Source organism: Lissotriton helveticus, chromosome 12, assembly GCF_964261635.1.
Source record: "Lissotriton helveticus chromosome 12, aLisHel1.1, whole genome shotgun sequence".
Classification (NCBI taxonomy): Eukaryota; Metazoa; Chordata; class Amphibia; order Caudata; family Salamandridae; genus Lissotriton; species Lissotriton helveticus.
Window position 1 is genome coordinate 559,513,216 of NC_136073.1, and position 26,010 is coordinate 559,539,225.

At 45.9% G+C, this 26,010-nt stretch overlaps 1 long non-coding RNA gene across 1 annotated transcript; it reads left to right on the forward strand.

Annotated features, from left to right (window-relative positions):
* Nucleotides 1-12,188: 12,188 nt before the first annotated feature.
* On the forward strand, nucleotides 12,189-25,722 carry LOC144798553 (uncharacterized). The gene is made up of 3 exons (XR_013603564.1): nucleotides 12,189-12,228; nucleotides 25,436-25,551; nucleotides 25,640-25,722. It is a non-coding gene; the product is annotated as an uncharacterized LOC144798553 (long non-coding RNA).
* The last annotated feature ends 288 nt before the right edge of the window (nucleotides 25,723-26,010 follow it).

The window sequence follows — 26,010 nt, forward strand, 5'->3', positions numbered from 1 at the left end:
TAGTTCATATCATTTGCGATTGCCAAGTAACGAGGTCCTTTTGGTCCTTTGTTGGCACACTTTACATTCCAAAATGCCATTATCTTTACCATTTACGCCTGCCACAATCCTTTTGCATGATTTTCGACACTTTCCAAAACACAAATTCGTCCACTACACACTTCACTGGCTACAGCTAAAATCTATATTTTGCGTCATTGGAAGTCTCCTTCTCCACCCTCTCAGGAAGAATGGCTGGTGGCAATGATGCAGACAGCCCTACATGAGCGTACAATGTATAACCTTCACGATCAAGTTGATGTATTTCTCCAGACTTGGTCTTCTTTTCTAAAAACTGAAATTAACAATGATGCCAACTCCACTCTCTCTCCTAATGCAAACACTTGAATTAACTAATTCATTATTTTATATTGTGTATTTCTTTTCTTTTTCCTTTATTCTTCATCATTTCCTTTACCCTACTCCCGTCTTCCCTCCCTTACTCTGGTTCTACTATCTCTCACAGTTCTCTCATTCTCTTCATTACAGTTTATCTCTTTTCTCTTCTTTCTTCCACTTTTCATATCAATTTTCTACTCTTTTTAACATGTTTGTGCTCTGATATTATTATTCTACTTATCTTGTACAAAGCCATTCTCTTTTTTATATTTATATTTATTCATAGTGTATATATTATAATATGTATGATATCAAATTCTTATTCATGTTCTTTATACTATATATCTACTCACTTATTTATTCATTTTACAATTTATATCTAATATGATTCCTTATTTATTGTATGTATTCGTTCATATTTATCACCAACATATGTATTTAATATTATCAATATTTCATTGTTTTATTATTTCCGTGTTACTCTGTATTTCATGATAAAATTCAATAAAAAATGTCAACACAAAAAAAAAAGATCACCATCAAATAAGACCTACAAGAGCCTTCAACCTTGTCTGCATACATGTAGGGGACGAGTGGAAAACTGCCTTTAACCCCTTCCATGCGGCCGTCGGCCGTTGGCCGACGGCAGCACTACCTGCCATCGGCCAATGGCCGAAGCGACCGCACCCGTTTTTTAAAACGTCTGCACTGCCGCAAAAAAGCGGAAGCAGCCAACAGGTTAATACAAGGTATGGACACTATGAATTTTTGGTTATGCCATTGGGTTTGCGGAATGCTCCTGCAGGGTTACACAATCTATGAAATATGATTTTTAGAGATCTGTTGGATACTTTTCTGGTGGTGTACTTCAACGACTTCTTGATTTTTTTCCAACTTTCTACCACATTGAAACCATGTAAAAGTCTCATCCCACCTGAAAAAACATTCCCTCTATATTAAGCTTGAAAATGTGTATTCAAAGTACACCACATCACCTTTTTAGTTTTTTAGTGAGGGTGTTGGTCTGAATACAACTAAAGTGAAATAATTTCTTGATTGCCCCAGACCCGCCTACATCACGGAAATAGAGATTCATAGGATCCTGTAATTTTCATCATCAATCCAAACAACACGCTTCCTCTCTGGTGGATCTCGTTTCAATGGGGTGAAGAACAAGGCCTAGTGTTTAACAACTGAAGTCAGTATTCACATTGGCACCAATCCTTCTAAATCCTGATGTATAGTTACCATTCACTGTAGAGACACATGCTTCATTATATACCACTGGTGCTGTCTTCTCAAAGACATGTGGAAGGCAAAGTCCTTCATCAAGAAGCTTTTTATTATAAACAGTAACAAGCACCAAAAGAAACAATGTCATTTATGTTCATGAACCATTTACTATAAAGGATGCATTTACTCACTGGCAGAACTATCTAGTAAAGGGCTCTTCGTTATATCACTCTCTGGACTACAAGAACTTGTTAGGCCCACCATCAACGAAGTGTTCCAATGCATGACATGCTTGTTGGTCTCTGTTTCAGCTCTGCTTTCATTATACACTGCTTATAGAATAGAATAGACATGGAAAGGCTGATGCTTTATCCAGACCAGTAGATGAGGTTTGTTTGATGGAACCACACATGCCTTTACCATGCATCATGCCTTTAAAACGTGTCTAATACAACACATCTTTACCACAATTTCTTTACCCACATATGCCTTTATTGTGAAACAGGTAAGTATAGAACATATATATATATATATATATATGAAAAGTTGTCACCACCATTTGCTGGCCTTTTTGAAGTAAAACGTGTCTAATACAACACATCTTTACCACAATTTCTTTACCCACATATGCCTTTATTGTGAAACAGGTAAGTATAGAACATATATGTATATATATATGAAAAGTTGTCACCACCATTTGCTGGCCTTTTTGAAGTAAAAATGAAGAAGAGTAGACCCAAAATTTGCTGGTGCAAGTATTAGAGTGTCTTTATTGTGCCCAGCGCGTCCACCATGACGCGTTTCGCTTCCCTCTGAAGCTTGAAGATCTGACATCACGCTGCCACAGGTGCCATCCCGCGCCAGCTCACTGTAGTTTAACTGTGCAAGACTACAGATTCCAGAAGGCCGTGTGGCGGCCACACCCACTGAGGACTGCATATCATTAGTCATAGTAGTGGCACCTGTGGCAGCGTGATGTCGCCTCTGAGGAAGTGATTTATTCATGAAACGCGTCAGGCTCCTAACACTGCTGTTTCCCCGGATGGTTTCTATCTGCTGCAGCAATCGTGAATAAAGGTTGAGGAATACGTACCTGTGCGAGGTTTCTTCTTTAAAGGCAACTTTTTCGATGGGATTTAAACGGTTAGCCTAGCCGTGGAGGAAACCCGCTGTGTAACCACGGACCCCTGCAATGCCATACAGAGGTAAGCATAAGTGGGCAGGTGCTCAATCACGGTGGCAGTGAAGTGCAGCAGGCTATGAGACGTAAGGGTGAAGCAACCCACTGTGGTAACATTTTTAAAAATAGACTGCATCCCGCGCCAGCTCACTGGAGTTTAACTGTGCAAGACTACATATTCCAGAAGACCGTGTGGCGGCCACACCCACTGAGGACTGGATATCATTAATCATAGTAGTGGCACCTGTGGCAGCGCGATGTTAGCCAATTGAGCCTCTGAGGAAGTGATTTATTCATGAAACGCATCAGGCTTCTAACACTGCTGTTTCCCCGGATTGGTTCTATCTGCTGCAGCAATCGTGAATAAAGGTTGAGGAATACGTACCTGTGCGAGGTTTCTTATTTAAAGGCAACTTTTTAGATGGGATATATATATATATATATATATATATATATATATGCTGAGAAAAACACCAGGCCTAACATCGAGAGAAGGAGCAGCCAAATTGAGACTAATTACTAACTACTCCTCTGCAGCCAACAAAATAAGGGGTATAATGCGTAGGAATTGGAACATTTTGAAATCAGATAACATAGGAAAGGAACTCTCCGAGTATGCTTTAGTAACATTCAGAAAATCAAGGTGCTTAAAAGACAAACTTGTACAAAGCCATCTTATGAGAGAAAGGCCGACCACAGGACTGCAAAGCCTTCATGGCTCATTCCCGTGTGGGAAATGTAAAGCGTGCAGTTCAAGTAAAAAGGTCCTAAAGTTCCAAATCCCAGATAAGAAATTTCATACCAAAATCTCAAAATGTATGACCTGCTCCACAACCTATGTAGTATAGTGTCTTGAATGCCCTTGTGACTACCGCTACATAGGCAGCACAGTAAATGCAGTTAAAAAATGTATACTGGAACACCAGAGGGCAATTGCAAACAGAGATGAGAATTACCCGGCAGCCCAACATTTTGCTAGCCATCATAACAGCGACAGAAATCTTCTACAATTTTTCTGCTTAGACTGTATCCCTTTTAACATCAGGGGAGGTGACAAAGAGAAAAGTTTACGACGTTTGGAGTCTAGGTATATCATCGAACTCCAAACTAAGTCACCAAAGGGTTTGAATGCAGGAGAAGAACTTGTAAATCACTTATAGTCCAGGATTGAGTCAAAACGAACAACACATGCATCAAGGATAGAAGAGGACTGACAATCATATGGGTATAACTTGATTGGGTTTGAGTATGATTCAGGAATGGAGTAAAATGAGTAGGTTTATAAGGAGGCTATAATTTGGACTCAGAAGGTATTAACCAAGAAGAGGTACTCACTGTGAAATCCAAAGCCAGCCCATCCAGGGCTTAATCAACTAACCGACTGTAAATATATTTTTGTATGAATTGAATCATACTGACTCCGAATGAACTTGAACCATGATTAATTATTTTGGAAGAATGGATGTTGGTTTCGTTTAAAAATGATTTATTAATGAAATGGGCAAAGCATTTGAATCATTAACACGTTTCAATATGCCGACCATAAATGTACATAGAATGCATTGGAGCAAAGAAATGAGTACGTTAAGTGAATTTGATTCCGCCCTTAAGGGATCCAGCAACTTAACTAACATTTGTTACCTTGTAAATATGTATAGTCTATGTAAATATTGTGAATACGTGTATTTACCGAAGAAATTAAGTGAATGCATTGCCTTATTATGATTTGGTTACTCCAACATGGTGATCGTGATTGAATTTCAAGTCCGTCTTCTATTTTGATGTAAATATGTGAATATTAACTTCCACTGCTGGTCCTTCTGTTTTTCAACAGTGGAGCTTCCCATATATATATATATATATATATATATATATATATATATATATATATATATATATATATATATATATATATATATATATATATACACCTTCAAAAGTCTCTGTTTTTCTTGCCACTTATGACCGCGAACTCGCAGCGGGGTGGCAAACCCCTTCAATAATGCCAAAAGTGATCTCTCCTCATACGTCCTTTCAAATAGTGAGCAAGGAGCAGTCGGGCTTCCTCCTAGCTGGATCTGTCAAACAGCTCTGGTTTGCAGAAAGCAGAGAATTAAAAATTTGCAATCATTCGTGACAAGAATTTCAATTCTATTAAGGACACGGAGGCGAGGATTATGCTTTCTCGATTTCTTTACTACCAACAGCAGCCAATAGAAACTTAGTAAAGAAAAACAGCAAACTACAACTCCCATGAGCCCTTAGGCAACCATAGAGACTACATGCTATATAAGGCACCATAGAGGACACCACTTCCTCTTTCTTTGTCCAGGAAAGTATAACAGTCAAAAGTCATTGAAGAAAAAGTACCGCCGACCATCCTGAAGGAAAAGTCTGAAGGCGAACCGCACAAGAGGCCAACAGGAAACAGGCAACCATCCAAAAGCGAAGAAGGTGCATCAGGAAACATAGCAGATCCAGCCTCCAAGGAGCGGAAAAAACAGTGCAGAAGACCAAGATGAAGGATTACTTCTGGTCCGAACCTGAAAGAAAAACAGAGCCGTAACACATATCCCCAAAACCTTGAAAAGGGAACATCACATAGGGTGGGGAAAAAATCAATGCAAGAAACATTGCAGTTCATAGCAAAGCAAAGATGCAACATAAACAATGCAGTAGAATACAAATGGGTGGGATAATCCTCGCCTCCGTGTCCTTAATAGAATTGAAAATTCTTGTCACGAATGTTTGCAAATTTTTAATTCTATGGCAGGACAGGAGGCTCAGATTATGCTTGTTCAAAGCTGTTCCACCACAACAGAGGCAATATTCGCTATGGGTTTGAAATAATATGTCTTAACAGTATCAGAAGACCAATCAGCCGTCTTCACAATGTCTTGCAAACTTACACCAACATGAAAAGCCTTAGAGGCCATGGCACCCCTCGCGGAATGAGCTCCAAAAATGGAAACATCAATTCCTGCCTCGGACATAAGCCAGCGTACCCAACGAGCCAGAGTAGCTGGCGCCACAGGCTTAAAAGGCTTTTGCAAAGCAATCAATAACTGTCCAGACAAATCCTGACGAAAAGGAGCAGTACTCACCTCATAATCTTTTATGCATCGGACCACACACAATTGCGGATTGTGAGGAAACGTTGGGTAAGTGACAGTAGACAGATTAGTCTTGGTGCGCCTGGAAACCGTAAACGTAACGCCTTCGGGGGAAAAAGAACGACCCGCGAGATCTAACGCGCGGACATCCGAAACACGCTTACAAGATACTAAGCATAAAAGCATTGTCAATTTCGCAGACAATTGCTTACGAGACAGAGAAGCGTTGGGAGGCCAGGCTTCCAGAAAACGTAACACAACGGAGACATCCCATAGAGCGACATATTTCGGACATGGCGGCTTAGCCATCCGAACTCCACGCAGTAAAGTAGAGATGAGAGGATGTTCCCCAACAGGTTTGCCATCGACCAAAACATGGCCCACAGAGAGAGCGGAGCGAAAAGAATTGACAGTCCTGTAAGCAGAACCAGAAGAAGCGATGGAAGCAAGAAAATTAACAACTAGAGAGACATCTGCTGAAGCGGGATCCAGGTGTCGTTCAGAACACCAATCACACCACCGACGCCAAGCTGACGCATAACGCTTGCGCGTGTTGGGGGCCCAAGCTTCACTGATAAATCTCTCAGCGTCTCCAGATAAGCCAGGGACTTTCCAGCGTTCCCCCGAAAGACGCCACGCCACAAGACGGAGCTGGCCCGACAGAACTAGAGGATGTGGATGGAGCAGAGGATCCAACAGCAAGTTCCACTTCGTTGGAAGCAGGAATGGAGTCGAGCAACTCATTTCCAGAAGGTCCGGAAACCACCCTGGAGCTCTCCAAAGAGGAGTGATCAGAATGATCTCCGAGAGAAACTGCTTCGTTCTGGCCAAGACTCGCGGAATCATCGCGAACGGGGGAAAAGCATAGCAAAGTTGAGGAGGCCAAGTCTGGAGAAAGGCATCCGTTGCCAGAGCCTCCGGATCCGGACGCCAGCTGTAAAACCTGGGCAGTTGAGCATTGAGGCGAGAGGCGAAGAGGTCGATCCAAGGACGACCCCAAAGGCGAGACAGGGTTCGAAAGACCCGAGGGTGAAGGCGCCAGTCGCTGAAGTCCAGCAGATGACGAGAGTTCCAGTCGGCCACCTGATTCTGGCGACCTGGGAGATACTCTGCAATAAGAGTGATCTTCCTCTGAAGGCAGAAATGCCAGAAATCCTTCGCAATCTCTGCTAACAAGTTCGACCGTGTCCCCCCCAGTTTGTTCACATATCGCACCGCTGAGATGTTGTCCATGCGGAGCAAAATGCAACAGCTGGTGACCTGAGGAGCAAGGCTGCGGATAGCAAATGACCCCGCCAGGAGCTCGAGGCAATTGATGTGAAGGGCTAACTCGTCTTGAGACCAACGGCCGCCCGTCGTCAAGTCCCCGCAACGGGCTCCCCAGCCCCATAGACTCGCATCCGACTCCAAAACCAAATCCGGAGTGGAGCCGAACAGGGCTTTCCCGTTCCAGGCTTCCATGTGATGGAGCCACCACAGCATTTCCGACTTCGCATCCTGGGACAGAGGAACAAGGTCGGAATAACGAAGACCCTTCTGCAAGTGTCTGATCTTGAGACGCTGCAGGGCCCGATAATGTAGGGGACCCAGAAAAATCGCCTGAATGGAAGAGGCTAATAGACCGACAACTCGAGCGATCGACCGTAACGACACGTTCGGTGCAGACAACAGTGACTTCAACTCCCTCTTGATAGACCTGACCTTCTGGGCAGGCAAAAGAAGTTGGCAAGAGACCGAATCCACCAGGAAACCCAGAAACTCTATCGATTGAGTGGGTTGCAAATGAGATTTCTGAGGATTCACTAGAAATCCGAGAGACTGAAGCAGATCGATCGTCCAAGATAAATGGGAACGTAGTTGCAGCGGGCACTGAGCCATCAAAAGAATGTCGTCCAGATACATTATTAGCCGCACCCCTCGTGCACGCAGCGATTCCATAACCGGCCTCAAGAGCTTCGTGAAGCACCACGGGGCGGACGAGAGACCGAACGGGAGAACCGTGTACTCGAACCACTCCCCGACCATTGGAACTGCAGAAAACGGCGATGAGGCGGGAAGATGGGAACGGACAAGTAAGCGTCCTTCAAATCCAGGCGAGCCATTCAGTCGCCCTTGCGAAGAAGATCCCTGAGAAGATGGATGCCCTCCATCTTGAAGTGGCGATAGACCACCCCGTTGTTGAACTCCTTGAGATTGAGCACAAGGCGAGACCCTCCCCCTTTCTTCTCCACCAGAAACACATTGCTGACGAACCCTTGTGGATGGTGGTTTGTGCGCACAATGGCCCCTTTGAGAAGAAGAGAAGCTATTTCCTCGGAGATCACCTCTTGATCTCGTTGGGAAAAAACAAGGGGTAAAGGGACTGGACCCTGCAGGGGAGGCTGATAAAATTCGATGTGGTACCCTTGAACTGTCTGCAAGATCCATGCATCGTTGGAGATCGCGCGCCAATTCTGCAGAAAATATTGCACCCTGCCCCCCAGAACAACACTGTTGTAAGGAATCAAGCTCACCTGTTGAGGAGAAATCCTGGCGGCCTCCCTGGTTGCCACCGTATCCTCCCTTGTTGCCTTGACCACGACCTTTACGGGAGGGGTAGAAGGTCGTTTTGGAGCCGGAGTAGGAGGACTGTTGCTGCTGACGCTGTCCGCCACCTCCCTGATGGGACTGCTGGCCACGCTGCTGACCAGAACCTCGGCCGAACGAACGTCCCCCAGAACGTCCGGCCCTGGCAAAAACCGGGCGGAACGCCCTGCGCAAAGAAGACTGCGCCTTGTCGAGGCCACTAAAGGTGGCAACGAATTTCGTTAATTCCTTCAAAAATGGCTGGCCAAACAGGAGACCCTGGGCCAATGGGCCAGACTCAGATGTCGCCAATTCAGACAACCATGGATCCATTTTCAATAGTATCGAACGCCTACGTTCGGTGGACAGGGCACAGTTCGCGTTCCCGAGGAAACAAATAGCCCTTTGGGCCCAACCAATAAGTTCATCTGGGTCGATGCCTGACGCCGACCCTTGTGCTTGGTAACCCAAATCCAGGATCTTCGTTAGGGGGCCAAGAAGATCAAGAAGTTTATCCTGACAAAGGCGCCAAGAGCGATCAATTCCTTTCTTCGGGTCTTTGGTGAATTTCTTGAGGTACGTCAAGATAGTAGGATCGACCTCCGGGGTGTCAGCCAATTTATCCTCTAACTCCGGGCGAGGGCACTCCGAACGTAACCGGGAGCGCACTTCCTGATCAAAGGAATCACGAATGTGAGCCTGGATATAATCTGCAACCTCCGGAGCAGGGGACCAAACCTTGGAGTTTGGATGGATGATATCCGAAGGCTCAAAGGTCAGGACCGGTGGATGGGAAGACGCGTCAACAAAGTGCTCTTTGCGTGACCTTTTAGCAGGGGGAGGACCAGAGGGACCTGAAGGCGAAGAGGAGGAGGAGTCCTCCGTGTCCGGGGGAGGAGCACGGGACCTCTTAGAGACAGTAGGGGCAGACAAGGAATGAGCCAACTTCATAAAGTCAGAGGAATGAGGGTTCTTAGGTGACTTCGAGGAGTGTTTGGCAGACGAGGAAGGAATCCAGCCCTGCTGCTGAGCGTAATCCGTCAAATGGCGCTTCAGAGGGCCGATTGCGTGGACTAGCGCAGTATTGACAGAATGTCGGACTCCCTGGTCAAGGGCATCGACTAAGTCGTACTCAAAAGACTCCTCGGGCTCTCCATCATAAAGATATTCATCTGCATCCTCATATTCAGCCATGGTGGATGAAAAAGAAAAAATACACACCACAGAGGAAGTATATATAGAAATATAAAGATACGAATATCAAAAAGCCCACAAATGTGTAAGTAAGAAGGGTCAAGGCGGGAACCAGGCGACCCAGTCAGGGGGGGTGACAGCCCCAAGCAAGCCTAACAGGTAGAGTAACCAACTCGACCAAATTTCATGTAAATTCAAAAGTGGAGGGACAGGCTTGCACAATAGACACCCTAGGCAACGCCTCTAAATATTATACAGCCCATAACCCTATCCTGAGGGAAAAAGGCGTCGTGAGGGGCTCTCCGGCAGGCGGTGGGCTGAGGCGCTGAAAGCAACGCCGCCTCCGAGCGTGTACAGGCTCCGTGAACAACACGGAACATAAACAAAGCCAACGCGCATGCGCGAAGGCGTGCCTGAAGGTCCGGAAGAGGAGCGACGCGCGACACTAGCGCGCGAGCTCCCGAGCCCCAGTCCCGCTCCACAACCACAGAGGACACACGGGCACAACGCGCCCGCAGCTCCAGAGAGGCGACACGCGCTCTCAAAAGGCAATAACAAAAGAAGCCACACACGCCGAAATAACGACCGCCAACGGCGACAAAGTACACGGCGAAACGAGCACAAATAGCTACTGAAAAGCGGCATACAAAGCGTGAGTAAACGCACTAAGCAAATTACAATACAATGCAAGAGTAAACATGTCCTGTGTAAGAATAATAGAAAAGGACTTAACTGGCTGCGAAGCAGCAAAGAAAGAGGAAGTGGTGTCCTCTATGGTGCCTTATATAGCATGTAGTCTCTATGGTTGCCTAAGGGCTCATGGGAGTTGTAGTTTGCTGTTTTTCTTTACTAAGTTTCTATTGGCTGCTGTTGGTAGTAAAGAAATCGAGAAAGCATAATCTGAGCCTCCTGTCCTGCCATAGAATTAATCTGCTTCTCTGCACACTAATATGGCTGCAGGGAAACAGATGAAAAATTGCTCTGACAGACATGGAGCTGCTGATCAGCAGCCCCCTGACTGTCAGAGCAATGCGGGCTCTGCAGGAGGCGGGAAGCCAGCTGGCCTTGAGTAGGGGTGGGCGGTGAACTCCACTCTGCTGGAGGAGTTCACAGAGTTTTTGGCACTGCATGAAGCGCCGAGTTCAGCAAAAAACTTGATGACCCAGCAATCTGTCAGACTTCCCCGGAATAGGAATGTTCCATTGAGAATGCATCAGGGGAGCACTCCCCTCACATGTCTGCAGTTTCCTTCATTTGTAGTGAAAGAGTTGAGTGAGGCCATATTGCACAGGGGAGGGAGGGGCCACCAAGAGGCTCTGCTATGCTCACAGGGTGTGCACAAAGAGGTGGACACCACATGACCTAGGCCTGGAGGCCCACATCCCCCCTACCCGGAATGGCCTCATTTAAGCAGTCCTCAGTGGAATCATTTCACATTGTGGGGAGCTCGAAACCGTTTCCGTATTTGGAGAGTCCAGCACTGGGCAGTGTGTGGGGCCACTCCTCAAGTCCTCCTAAGCCCACTTTTGCCGTCCACCAGGAAACAAATGCAACATCACAGCCCAGCCGACAGGAATCTTTAATCTGAGTGTCTGCCTTCCACTTTACCTGGTCACAGCAACAGGCACTGCCCTCAGGGAAAGTAAGAAGACATGCATGGATTAGGAATAAGACCACAAAAAAGAGATGGCTTGGAGGCTGAGGCACATAAAGAAGTGGATAATTTTGCAGACTGTGGAATGCGGCTACACTGATTTCCTTGATCAAATTGTGTCACCCCAGGCACATCGATTCAGCTCTTTTAAAATCCTAATGGGAAAGAGGCAGCAGTTGCTAGCAAATGCGAGCTTTGCCTTTGAGTCGTTTATGTTGCACAGTGGACATGAGTGTGTTTTGCTGCTGAATTCAGTCATTCTTTTCCACATTTGGGAACAGCTATTTCACTCATTACATATGGCAACTCATGAAGACAGCCAAAAAATAAATTGATGGTTAGAAATAATGTGAACCTGGTATTGTTATTGTGCATTACGACCTTTGTTCTTCTAACAAATCTGTGTTGATGGAAAATTTGAGCTGCGTGCCTGCGATGTTTGCAATGCATTCACAGCACACAAAGTGTTAAGAAAGAGACCCGAATGTTCCCCCTATTTCACAAAACAACAGGGATGGTCCTATATAGGGAACTCCTCTCGCCTGCGGAACTCTGTGGAATCACAAAGAGTTTTTTTATGCTTCTGTGGAATTCCACAAAGTGAAACTCCGCAAGCTCCAGCCAGGCCTAGCCTAACCTAGAAAATGAGTTATACTTTTCTTTTGTCTTTTGAACAGAAACTATGTCTTTCCTTGCAGTAAGATTTGATTAATTAGAACTTCAGCTGCCTTTTGTTAAATTCAATTACTGCTGGTCATACAACTATCATAGGGATCTTTTCATCTCATAAAGGATTCTAGATAGATCATTTATGTCACTCAACTCATACTATTTATTGCAGCATGAAAGATTCAAGATACTTTGAGGATTAATACCCCCTCGACTGTGGGACCAGTTGCGCCTATCAATTGGTATGTATTACATACATACTTGTTTAGGCACCTTAATTGTACTGCAAAATGTTTAAATGCTTCCCTGTTTTGATATAAGTTTGTTTACTTCTAGCTCCTATGTATTTTTAGTCCTGATTATGACCCCGTTTTGAACAATACTTATTTAGGAGGTTGAAACGTCGACAAAATGACTTATGTGAACTGTGTTTTAATATATTAATTGTAAATAGCAACACTCACTTCACGGGTGCTAACTGAAAAATCCTACTATCCCTATTAGCCACATATGTATATGTTTCTGTACATAGCACATATGCACTTTTTGCACCAATAGTCACTTTCACTGCACCGTCACTCTCTAGGAGCACCTCATAATTGTTTTAAGTCAAATGATTTGAATTGCATATGTCAAAGAATACATTGAATTAAATGAATATACAACTTTGAGCTAATTGTGTTAGAGGTGTTTGTACCCTGATCCTAACACTCTGCCGTGGAAGTCAAGGGCTACACTTTCCCAAAAGGGACCACTGTTTTGTGAAATACAGCCTAGCTTTGAGGCTCCCACCATGGTCCCATTACACAGGGGAAAAAAGCAGAAAAAGGTAGAATAAGAATAAAGGTAAAAAAACTAGCAGAAAGAGGCAGAATAGAGGTCAGAAACGAGCAGAAATAGGGATGATAAAGGTGAGAAAGTAGCAGAAAGAGCAAAGTAAAGGTCAGCAACAAGCAGAAAGAGGCAAAAAAAAACCAGGTGAGATGAGCAGAAAGTGGGTGAATAAAGGTGAGAAACTCGCAGAAAGAGGCATGATAAATGTGAGAAACGAGCAGAAAGAGGCATGATAAAGGTGAGAAACGAGCAGTAACAGGCAGAACAAAGGTCAGAAACGAGCAGAAAGAGGCAAAACAAAGCTCAGAAACAAGCTTGCTGAGAATTACTGAGTCCTCGTCAGAGGCCCCGCCTCCTTTCTCAAGCACTCTGCACAGGGGCCCCTGGCACAATACTGGTCAGGGATGTAGTCCCCTGGGCTTCTGAAGGACGTTGGGGGCCAAGAACCCCTATGGTTGCCACAAGTGAGTCACCCACAGCGGGATTGCTGAGATGTCGTTGGAGGCCCGCCTGCTTTCTCAACCACTCTACACAGGACCCTCCTGGTGCACTACTGGTTAGGGGATGAAGTCCTGTTTGGTTGCTGAGGGTCGTTGGGGCCAAGAACCCCTATTGTTGCCACAGGTAAGTCCCCCAATAGCCGGACTGCTGAGACACCATCGAAGGCCTGCCCCCCTTTTTCAACCACTCTGCACAGGGGTCCTCTGGTGTACTACTGGTCGGGGGATGAAGTCCCCTTGGCTGATGAAGGTTGTCGGAGGGGGGGGGGCAAGAACCCCTATTGTTGCGATAAGTAAATCCCCCACAGCCAGATTGCTACAACGTCATCGGATGCCCCACCCTCTTTCTCAGCCACTCTGCACAGGGGCCTCCTGGCACATATGTGCTTTTTCCGATGGGGTTTACCAACTAGAAAAAATACCATGTGGAAGATCGAGTGGGGTAAAATCATACACAGTAAAACCGTTACCACAAGATCTGCAAAATACTCATAACTAAGCAAGTTTTACAGGTCGAAAGTATAATTTTTATGACTGAAACTGTAAAATTGGGTGCAATTTTTCGGTACCTGATTTTCCATCCAACTTTTAATCTGGGCCTTGTTGCAATCAACTTTCTACTGTGCCCTGTCCTCTCCCAGAAGTGCCTCTCTACTCTTCTGAGGTATGCAGGACATAGTTTGCCCAGAATGCCTCCTCTTTATCTCTTATAGAGTGAATGAGCAATGCCATCGTAGTCTACACTAAAAATAGTAAATAGCAGAAAAGGCTGAGAAGCTATAGGGCCCGGCTGGAGGCTGTTTGACAACACATTTTTAACCTCCAGGGTGGGGGAGCTGGAGGTCAATGAATCTCCTTGTCCGGTGTCACTAGATTTGCCACATGTGTTGAAATTCCAGGAATCGGTGTAGACCGTGGTGCCGGAGAAGGAATCGAGGGGTCAGCAAGGAGCGTTGGAGAAGGGCCTCACCAAATCCTATGATCCATTTAGGCATGGTGAATGACCCCAGAAACTCTGGTTGTACCCAAACCAATTGTGGGATCGGCTCCGAAACAGATGGACTCCGTGAACAACACCCATAATGCTGTTTCTGCATCTTCTCAGGTGAATGAGAGTGGAGAGAGGGGGCAAAATCGCGCTTCGATTTCCTATGTTTCTTTTGATACTTACAAGACATTTGGATCTCAAAGACCTACCTAGGAATAGCTGTTGACTTCTGGTGGGAGAACATGACCAAACTTTCTAGTTGGCACACGGCTTGGACTAGTCTCATCACGGAGTCTTCTAATGCTTGGTGATGTAGTGTTTCACCTTATGGTCTTGGATGGCCTTTGGATTCATCTATGCAGTTGCTGCAGGTCTTAGAGTTGTAAATTGACCCCAGATACCTACCGGGGGAACTGTCAGACATTTGTTTGCAACAGTCCCTACAGGGCTTAAAATCTATAATTTTTGGGGGTGACATTCCCTTGCACACTCTGAATTATCAGTAGAGAAATTATGAGGTAAATGTCTCAGACTAGAGGAAGCTTCAGATCCCAGTCGAGTGGCACAGATTGAAAGGAACTGACAGCATCCTGGAGTGGCACCTATATATGCTCCGCACCTCATTTCTGGAGCCTAATGACATCAGTGAGTATTTCTACAGTGCCATCTACAGGTGTGCAGAGGTACTGCTGAAAATTTCCAGGTCCACTCTGACACCAGGGAATGTTCAAAAGGTGAGGAATCTGTGTCTAGAAGTCTCTATCAGAAGTTTATGGTGGACAAAATGGTAACAGCTCAATTGCTTACGAGTAATCTTCATTCATCTGAGTTACTTTCCTTTAAAAGGCCTCGCTGACAATTATCATTATAAGTGAACTAACACTTGGTATTTGAAAGGTTTGTGAAATGTGTAATTTAATGTTATTAAAATGTATGTACTATGTAGTTTGTATGCATTATTTTAGATTCTTTTTGTTGGGTAAATCACTGTAAAAGTATCTTACATATAAATGTGATTATGTTTGCACCTGGGTGTTTAAATATGTGTCAATTATTAAAATTGTTAAATATAATATTCGAATTTGCTAAGTACGCATAAGTGAAAATGTGGATTCCATTTAGATGGTTTCAAACTGAATTTATTTCATGTCTATTAAGAACTGTTCCATTTTGAGAATGACTGGAGTATTGAATGTGATGGGTTTGGTATTATAGGGTTATCTTTATGTTCCAACTTGATTTCTGTATGAATAATGATGCTAGTAAAATACATATGGATGAATAAAGTATGGTTTCTCTAAATAATTATACATGGCTAGTACTATCACAATGTACTTGAGTATTAAGGTATGTTGTGAAATGTGATGCTGGGCCTGCTGGATTATTTGGGTCTTAGCCCATCCGACAGGTACTTTATGGGCTTTGGGACTCTGCTTACTAAGCAGGAGATTGCCCAGAACTGGAGGTCTGCTTCTCCCTAGGATTTGAAAGCCTGACATGGGGCTATGGACTGCTGTGTCAAGATAGAGAAGCATGGGTACGCAGCACGCTGCTGCCCCAAGAAAACACTAAGATCTGGAGTATGGAATGGGAGGGAGTTTAGTTTAAGTGATTATCTTGATAGTGAAAGCGAGGGCAGGCGAATATCAAATTTGAATTTACTGCCTTTTTAGTTTTTGTGGCATAGCCACTGTCTACATATTAGTCAAGCTTAACTCCCTTCTAACATTAGCTACATTAAAAAAATAGTCCGCTTGCTTCTATTATTTTCAGGCTAAGATTATGTTAAATATTTTCATTTTTCTGAATATTGAAAGTATATGCTTGCGTGGTGTTAACGGAGTTAATGTCCCAACTGCCTACTAAATTTGATTCTATATAGTCATGCCCCACCAGGATTCCCAATGTGCAGCTGCTACTGACGTCTGGGTTGCGGGATCCAGCCACTGAATCTTTCCTTCAACACTGTATGTTTCCTGTTGTGCTCGTTATCTTTCCCTGACCAATGCCCAGCCTCCCAGAGCATGCCCTGTGCAGATCTGCTCATACCTGGGCATCCCAAATGTTCCTGTTCCCATCTCTGGAGATTCCAAGTAACAGATCAGGTGTGTGAAAATATGATGGTTGGAGTTTGGGGGCCTCAGACAGGTCTCGTTTGGTGGTATGTTAGTCTGGCCACGTAATTGTAGGATGTCTGATGGTGGATGTCGTAAAGAGGCACTGAGTAAATTGGCATAGAGTGGAGTGGCCCAGAGTGTCATAGAGTGAAGTAGAGTGGAATAGAGTCTCAGAGTGAAGTGTTGTTGAATGTTGTAGTGTGGAGTGGCCTAAAGTGGAGTGCCAAAGTGTCATACAGTTGAGTGGCAGAGTATAAAAGCGGTGTAGCGTCGGGGGGGGATTAGTGTCGTAGTGTGACATGGCGTAGGGTACCACTGAGTGGAGTGGCTTAGAGTGGAGAGGCTTAGAATGGAGGGTCTCAGTGTGGAGTGGGATAGAGTGGCGCAGAGACAAGTGGCATGGAGTGATATGGCATAGAGTGGCGAGAGGGGAGTGGCAGAGTTTGGTATCCAGAGCTTCTGTAGATGAGCATCCATCCTCCAATCAGGCTGCCTCTTTTGGAGGATCTTCTGTCGCAGCAGGGGAGGGTCGTCCACCCGAACCAGTCAACCCTCTTCCTCCTTGCATGGAGATTGAGCGGCGACAGCTGATGGTATTCGACCTTCCTCCCGAAGGGTGCTAAGTTATTTTGTCAGCTAGACGTCCCTCCACTCAGTCGGTATACGCCTGCAGATGCCAATATTTTTATAAATATTGTACAGACCGGGCCATCCACCCCTTGTCTACCTCCCTCAATTGCATTCTTCTTTTCATCCTGTCTCTTGCCCAGCAGGGCACTGCTCTGGGCACTTTAAAAGGTTCCCATTCAAACCTTTCTGTCTTTTTATGGTTGCCTGACCAACCATAACTATTCAAGTCCCCTATTGCACATAGATTTCTGAAGGGGCTTACACATTTGTTTCCCCCTTCACCTTTAATCATGCCTCAGTGGGATCCTAAATCGGCCCTCACTTATCTTAGGTGTGAACCACTCGAGCCGTTACACAATTGCTCCCTCTAGCTTATCACCATTAAGACAGCCTTCTTAGTGGCAATAACTTTTGCCAGGAGGATTAGCGAACTCCAAGCACTTTCACATCAGCCTCCTTATCTGACCGTCTTTCCAGACAAGGTAGTGCTCCGCTTTAGGGCTTCTTATTTGCTTAAAGTTGTAACACTTTTCCACCTAGAACAATATGTCCACTTGCCCACTTCTATGCTCCTCCGCATCCCTTTAAGGAAGAGGAAAGTCTCCAATATCTGGACTTAAAAAGAGCATTATCGTTTTACCTTAACCGCACTAAAGAGTTCCGGGTGGACGATCAACACCTTTTGGGGTACGTTGGAGCAATGAAGAGACATGCTGTACAAAAGAGGACCATCTTACGATGGGTTATCTTCTGTATTAAAATCTGTTCCGTTACGCTCTGGCAAAGAAACAGCGTCCTAAAGTCCTCAGAGCTCATTCCACCAGAGCTAAGGCAGCCATCACGGCTCTCCAGTGTCGTGTCCGGTTTTTTAACATCTGCCAGGGGCCTACGTGTGCACTCCTGCAAACATTTGCCAACCGTTATTGCCTGGACAGTCAGGTCCGTAGGGAGGGCCTCTTCGGCCTTCAGTCCTGTAGCACTTTCTGGTTTAAACTTTTCTGCAGTCCTTCCTCCGGGGATGGAATTGCTTGGTTATCTGTTCACAGGTTAGGAATCTAATGTTAGATGTCTTTATCAGATGGACAAGTTACTTACCTTCGGTAACACCTTATCCAGTAGACACATGATCTAGCCTTAGATTTCTTACCGGCCCACCCTTCCTCTCCGCACTACAGATCAGTGCTTCATTTCAGGGCTGTTCCCTTTCAGGGCCCTAGTTGTCTAAACACAGCACTGTCAGTTAACTTCATGGTTCCGTGCTTCAGGCTTGGAAAGTCGTGAAAAGTACTGACGTCAGCGCGCCAAGGTGGAGCTTATATAGACAATGAGGACATCACAATGACAAACTCAACACCATATTACGTCACACAGAGTCGACCGGCACGCAGGGGTACTGCTAAGAAAAATCTTCCAGATCCAGCCTGACGCCTAGAAGTTCACAGGTAAGGAATCTGCGGCTAGATGTCTCTCACAGATTATTTGCAAAGTTAATTTACAGACATTAAAATGTTGTATGGAAAAAAAAACGATTTGCCACCCCCAGTAACTAGGAAGATTGTGACATAAATCATCTCACTATTATGTCAGAGAAACTAAATTAAACACTAAGGGCTAGATGTAGGTAACTCTAATTTACCGACTCATAAATACCGAATTTTACCGATTCGGTATTTTACCGACTCTGTATATTTACCGAATCGGTAAAATTACCGATTCTGTAAATCAATGGCCCCCTACATTTCAATTCCCAATTACCGGTCGGTAACGGCCGAAATCGGTATGCTCCCTGAGAGGGACAGAGACATGCTGGGCAGCTTAAAACAAATAAAGCCAGCAAATAGAAAGCAAACAACTGTAAGTTAGTTACAAAACACAACGCCAATTATAAGCAATAAGTAAAAGGCATTTTCAGAGACGGTTTCAGAATGTTCACAATAAGTCTTTCTTTCACAACCAGACAGCTGTGCAGTCTGCTAGGCTTCAACCTAAAAAGAGGTGCTTTCTCTTCCCCCTCAGCCTTGTACAATACTGGGTGGTCTTTTCCATCATTAACCCTTTGTGCCTTTCTCAAGGGCAGAGATAACAGTTTTTACAGACCATCACCTTGCGCAAGGGCTGAGGTGGTGTAGTTTAACCCATGGCTTGCCAAAGGCCAGATGTTTGGTTTTTAGAAACCCCTGTTTTGGTCCAGGGACCCAAACACTGCCCCCATCACACTTTCTTGCAGTCTATAAGTGCATCTATAAACGGGAAATTCAAAAGTCTGTTTTGCACTCTCAAATATGAAGGATATCAGATTAGGCATGGGTAATGACTGGTCAAAAATAACTGCTCCTATAGTTGCATAGAGCAGTGATTGGTCTTAAAGAAAAAGGTTCAAAGCCCGAAAAACTCAGAGAGCAATGCTCATCATAATTTAAAGCTCCAGTCCTGGAATGTCACACAAAAAAAATTTCACAACTTAGGGACATTTAAAAACTCCCACATAGGAAGAGCTTCGCGGGCATCCAAGATGGTCGCGTGAGCACAGAGCTCCCGGGACCCTCGCCGCCCTTCACAACTATCCTGACATCTATCCTGATTTCGCAGATGGGCTTTTGAAGATGTGCTTTGGCTGATCTCAATATTCTTTTAAAAATTTCATTCGGACGTCAGGAACCGCTGCTACATCGACTTTAACTTCTGCGGCCTGCCCCGGGACTTGGCCGTGGGCTCGATTCGCCAGCAACCGTGGAGTAGTTGAACAACATCGGCCAGAGGGATCTCCCCCAGGCGGCCTCATCCCAACTTTCGGTTACGTTTTCCTACTCCGGGCCTCGTTTGATTGGAGAACGATTCAGATCCATCCTTGGTCCGGCTTGGCTTGCCCTTTCCCTAAGTGTTTCCTCTGTGAGCTTTTTGCCTTCGATCTCCCTGGCATTTATCTCATCTCGACTCACTTTTATTGACTTTTGGCCTCTCCATCACCGGCCATTTTCACCAGGTCTCGCGGGCCCCTTCGGGGCACCTTATTCAATATGGCCACCAGACCTGACCCTGAAAAGCGCAAGACTAAAACACCTCTCCGAGGATTCAAACTAATGTTATGGATCGTTATACCCTTCCTAAGGGGTCACCCGGTGGTACCGGCCGCACTCCTGAGGTTCCGAGTGCTGAATCTGCCGCTTCTTCTGAACTTTCCCTTCAGGATGTTATGAGCGCTATCGCCGGCGTGCAGGCAATACGAGGCCCTTGCATCAAAGATCGATACGGTGGCCATCGACATTACTTTGATCAGAGCGGACCTGGCGAAAACAAATGAGAGGGTCAAGTCCCTGGATTTGAAGACCTCCAGCCTGACCACTGACGTCTCCGACATACAGACTGAAGTCGGCAATCTACGTGCCTCGAACGACTTGATGGCACACTGGCTCGAGGATTTTGAAAATAGGGCACGGCGTAATAATGTACGCATTATTGGAGTTCCTGAGAACCATGAATACGCTTCCGTCGATCTCCTGGTGGAAGATCTTGTTTTAAATCATCTTGCCCCTTCCGGGCTCAGCAAATTATTCGCCGTTGAGAGAGCGCATCGAATTCCGGGTGGAAGACCGAAAGTAGGTGCCCCCCCGAGGCCTATCATCGCAAATGTATTTCAATTTTGTGATGAAGACGCTATCCTGCAGGCCTCTCGGGTGAGTGGCCCGGTTAAGTTTGAGAACACATCTGTCTCCTTCTACCCTGACTTCACCCAGTTGGTTCAAAGACAGAGAATGGGTTTCCAGGGTGTTAAGCGGAGGTTGCATGACTTGGGTCTCAAGTATGCCATGCTGTTCCCAACTAGACTCCTTATCGAATATGAGGATCGTACGATTTTCTTCGATCGCCCTGAGAGTGTCAGTGACTGGCTTGACTCTTTACCTAAAAGGGACGATCGATCCGAGCACCCTGGTGGTGCGGAGGGAGGCTTGCCGGATCAGGAGTGACACTGTGGTTCCTGATGTCTGAACTTTTCATTAGTATTTCAACTGAGTTTAATAGTTTGGTCTTTTTTTGTCTTGTTATATTGAGCCGGGGTGGCGGGGGGGTGAATCGGGGTTCTTTCCTCCTCCTGGGTTTCTTTGTTTAGATTAGTTTAATGGCTGGGCGACAGGCACACTGCAAGTTGGGGTGGCTATTGAGTTTCACGCAGGGGTGCAGGGTGGGGGGAGTTGTAACGCGTTCCTGTTGGGGGGTGGTGGGGGGGTGTTTGTCTGTTTGTTCATTTTCGCAAGGCATCGCATTGTATTCTTTCTTATTTCGAGTAATGTGTTCTGTGTGGAGTGTGCTCTGTAGTCTTCTCGGGAATGGGGGGTAGTGAGTTGAGACTGTTGTCTTGGAATGTCAACGGGTTGGGGGACGGGATAAAACGAGGGGTTGTGCTGCAGTTTTTGAGACGCCATGCTCCTGATTTCGTCCTCCTGCAAGAGACACACTTAATTGGTAATGTGTGCCACGCCATGAATAGACGAGGTACCGCTTGGTTGCTCATTCCGGATTCACTTCAGGCTCTAGGGGGGTGGGTATTCTGGTCCGAGCTTCCCTTCCCTTTGAGATTGATGATGTATTACTTGATGATAGGGGGCGCTATGTCGCGCTCACAGGTAGATGGGAGGGGAAGACGCTCTCTATACTCTCTATTTATGTCCCCCCTGGCCTACAGACTCTCACTTTTGCTGATGTTGGAAGGGTGGTTCTAGGGCTTCCTGAAGGTCTCCTCATCTTGGGTGGGGACTTTAACTCTGTTGTCTCTGATACTTTGGATCGCTACCCACCCAGAGATTTGACCAGCTCTCAGTCATGGATGAGTGGGTTTTTAGACACTTTCGGACTGGTGGTTAGTTGGAGGTTGATGCACCCCGTACAGTTACAATTTACCTTACATTCAGGTGTCCATGGGAGCCTCTCCAGGCTTGATTATTTCTTAATGCCGGCGGCCCAGTCCTCCTCCATCAGGGAAATTCGGCACCTCCCCAGGGGCATATCAGATCATTCCCCCTTGTGGCTCTGTGTGGAAGCTGGAGTGCGCAGCGTGGGTAGAATCGCTCCTATCAACCCTTGGTATCTCCGGAATCCTAAAATTTGCTCGGAGCTGATAAAATCCATTGATCATTATTTCCTCGATAATGTGGGATCTGTTTCCTCATCTGTGTCATTGTGGGAGGCTTTTAAGACTGTCATACGTGGACATTCATTGTCATTAATCACTGGCGTCAAGAAGGCTAAATGTGAGGAACTGGTCCGCATTGAAGCTGAAATAACTGTGCTCGAGAGTGCCCTCGAGGCGGGTGTCACCCGTGCTAAACTTCACTCCCTCAGCTTGAAACAATCTGACTATAAAGCCCTGTTGACCGACGCTGCTAAGGTTATGAACAGAGAGCATCAGGGTAGACTGTATGATGTGGGTGACAAGGCTGGTGAACTGCTTGCTTGGCTGGATAAGAAAGAAAGAGCGGGTCGTGTGGTTCCTATGATTGAAAGGTCGGATGGAGTATGTGTGACTGACCCGACTGGTATCATTGATTGTTTTGTGGATCATTTCCGTACTGTGTATTCTCCAGTTTGTGATAGGGATGAGGAGGATTCTCATTTGTTACTGCGTGACATTGCATTGCCCTGTTTCTCTGATGTGGATATGGAGTTCATGGACGCACCGCTTTCGACAGACGAGATAGCGGTTGCCATCGCTCCCTTCGCTCTGGCAAGGCTATGGGCCCTAATGGCTTGCCTATTGAGTTGTACAAATTGCGGCCCGACAAAATGGCGCCCTATTTGAGGGAAATGTTCCTTGAGGCGCTGGAGTCTGGTTCCCTCCCTGTTGATCAACGGCTGGCCTCCATCGTGGTAATACACAAGGAGGGTAAGCCGAGAGACCGTTGCGCCTCTTATAGGCCCATCTCCCTTTTAAACGCCGAACCCAAAATTTTAGCCAAATTGTTGGCTAACCGCTTGGTTAAGGTGATCGGTGACTTGATCCATCCGGATCAATCCGGTTTTATCCCTCATCGCAATACTGCCCTTAACCTCCGACGACTACATGGAGTTCTCGCGAGAGCCGCGACCCTCTCTGAGCCGGCCATTTTGGCTTCCTTGGATGCCACTATGGCCTTTGATACTATCGAATGGCCTTATCTCTGGGCGGCCCTCGCCAAATTTGGTTTTGGCCCTGCATTCCTCGCATGGGTGAAACTTCTTTATGAGAAACCCTTGGCTCAGGTGGTGGTCAATGGGAAGGCATCTGGCGTTTTCACTCTTGGACGAGGTACTCGGCAGGGTTGCCCGCTGTCTCCCTTACTTTTTGCCCTTGCGCTCGAACCACTAGCTGCGTGGCTCCGTTGGGAACCCTCGATAAAGGGCATCAGATGGACTCCTGACTTCGAAGATCGTATTTCGTTATATGCGGATGACATTCTTCTATACCTCACATCGCCCCAGAAATCCCTGAATGTGCTCTTCGATGTTTTGACTTCATTTGGGAAGAACTCAGGACTCGTTATTAACTGGACGAAATCCTGTGTTTATGTATTGGCAGGAGGGTTCCCCGCGCTGCCTCGCAGATTCCCGATCCAGCTCTCCGAGTCAGGATTCAAGTATTTGGGGATTTATATCTCCCTGGATCCTGTGGTTCGCTACGAGCGCAACTTACTTCCCCCGCTTCAACAACTGAAACTTGATGTCTCGCGCTGGTGTCGGTTGCCGTTGTCACCACTAGGGCGTGCAGCTTTGTTTAAAATGATGCCGCTGCCGAGATTTTTGTACGCTTTGCAAAACTCCTTTGACCCTATTCCCTCCGTATTTTTTCGGGAGGTGGAGAGCCTACAGCGTCGTTTGTTTTGGGACGGACGTGCTCGTATTGCTCTCCCCAAGCTCACGCTTCCCTGGTACGACGGAGGCATTGCTCTCCCCGACATTAAGCGTTACTATTGGGCCTCTCAACTGAGTGCGATTAATCATGCTACTTACTCACCGGGTCCTTCGCCGGCCTTTGATATGGATAAACACCTTTTACCGGGCGGGACCTTCTCTAGGGCGCTTTATTCAAGGAGTATTGGTAGGACATTAACTGGGCCCACTAAGATTGCTGTGCGTATTTGGCATGATGCAAATGTTGCTTTGGGATGGGGTGATAGATTGACTCGTGCTGCTCCATTGTATGCCTCTGAAAGATTGGGTTGTTTGTGGAGAACGAAAGGGTTTGAAAAATGGGACATAATTGACATCAGTAGAGTGGGTGACCTCTGGTCCAAGGGTAATGTCAAAACCTACGAGGAGCTGCGGACTGAATATGAGCTCGGAGACACAGAATTTTTCAGATACGTTCAAGTGCGCCATGCTTTGTTGTCGGTTTTCACTGTGGGCACTGATGTCTCCGAGTCCTCCCCTCTGGAGGACCGTATATTGGACGGTTATGTTCCTGACAGCACGATTTCATTGATTTATAAAAAATTGATCAACAATCGTGCTGATTTACTTGTGCGTCTCAGAGCGGTCTGGACCGAGGATGGGTTGGAATTAGATGACGAAGACTGGCAATCCGCATTGTCATCCCCCAAGGAGGTTGCCATTCCTGCCCGTCTCCGATTCGTCCAACTTAAGATCCTTCACCGTATCTATGTTACTGGTCCGAGTCTGTTGCGAATGGGCTACTCTCTGGATGGGTTGTGTAAGCGTGGTTGCGGCATGCCTGGAACTTTCCTCCATATTCTCTGGGAATGTTCGGCGGTGGAGACGTTTTGGACGCGAGTGCATGCGGTGATGGAACGAGTTACAGGAGTGTCTTTGCTCCCTGAAGCTAGGCGCTGCCTCCTGAATGTATGGGAACCGAATGATTATACTGTGGCTCAGATCCGCTGGGCGACCCTCGGTAACATGATAGCTAAGAGAGACATCGCACAGCTGTGGGGTTCCCAGAGGTCGCCCACGGTCTCGGTATGGAAGGAGGGCATGGACTGGTGCATGTTCAGGGAGAAAACGGTGTATCTGGCCAGTGGAAGACCTGGGCAATGGAATAGGGTTTGGTCTCACTGGAATGCATATCGTGGGAATATTTGCACTCCCCCACCAGACTTACTGCCTGATACCCCCTTGACCCCATAAATGGCGTTCCACGTATTGTTTGATATTGTGATTGCTGCATTCTTTTCCCACTGCCCCCCTCACCCCCTGACGCATTGTTTGTGTATAACTTAACCTGACCAATAGAGTAATGCTCTCTGCGGACACATTAACATCTGTACTGTATCCTAAATGCCTTGACTGTTGTTATTATGTTTTATTGTTAATAAAAGTTAAAAAAAACAACAACAAAAAATCCCACATAGAACAAGACATAAGCAGATATCTCGTTTTTTGTTGTGCACAGAGAGACGCGATGCAGTCCGTTTTTTTGTGAACTTTAAAGCAATCTGATCCACTGCTGACAAAATAAGCTGCGTAACAGCCTCGAACAAAATATCCGACATCGCCGGCATGGCAAAAGTAAGTGTTGCCTGTAACTTATAAAGCAACATTGTGCCATATTACCGTATATGCAATTCAATGACGTGTCGCTCATTTCCATTCATAGATCGCCCCATGAAAGCTCAACTAACCTTCCATTTACCGTCAACAAGCATAACTAATGTATTGGTAGAAATATCGCCTGATTTGCGCAAGTAAGTGCCCCTTCTTTTTTCCTTCCAGCCATAAAATAATGAAAACCACTAAAACCCATCATGTGACTGATGGTAGATCCCTTCTTATTTTAGGTCATGATACTTACATTTTAACTTGCATCTTTTCGCCTGCAACACGGCAATTGCTTACTCAAATCGATCAGGTACTTATAAAACATTACTTTGTAGTTTGAGTAAATTGGAAGTGTAGAGCCCCTTCACAGGTTCAATGTATGCCCCCTTTGTGTTTTAGATAAAGCAGTCCACGTCTTGAAGAGAATCC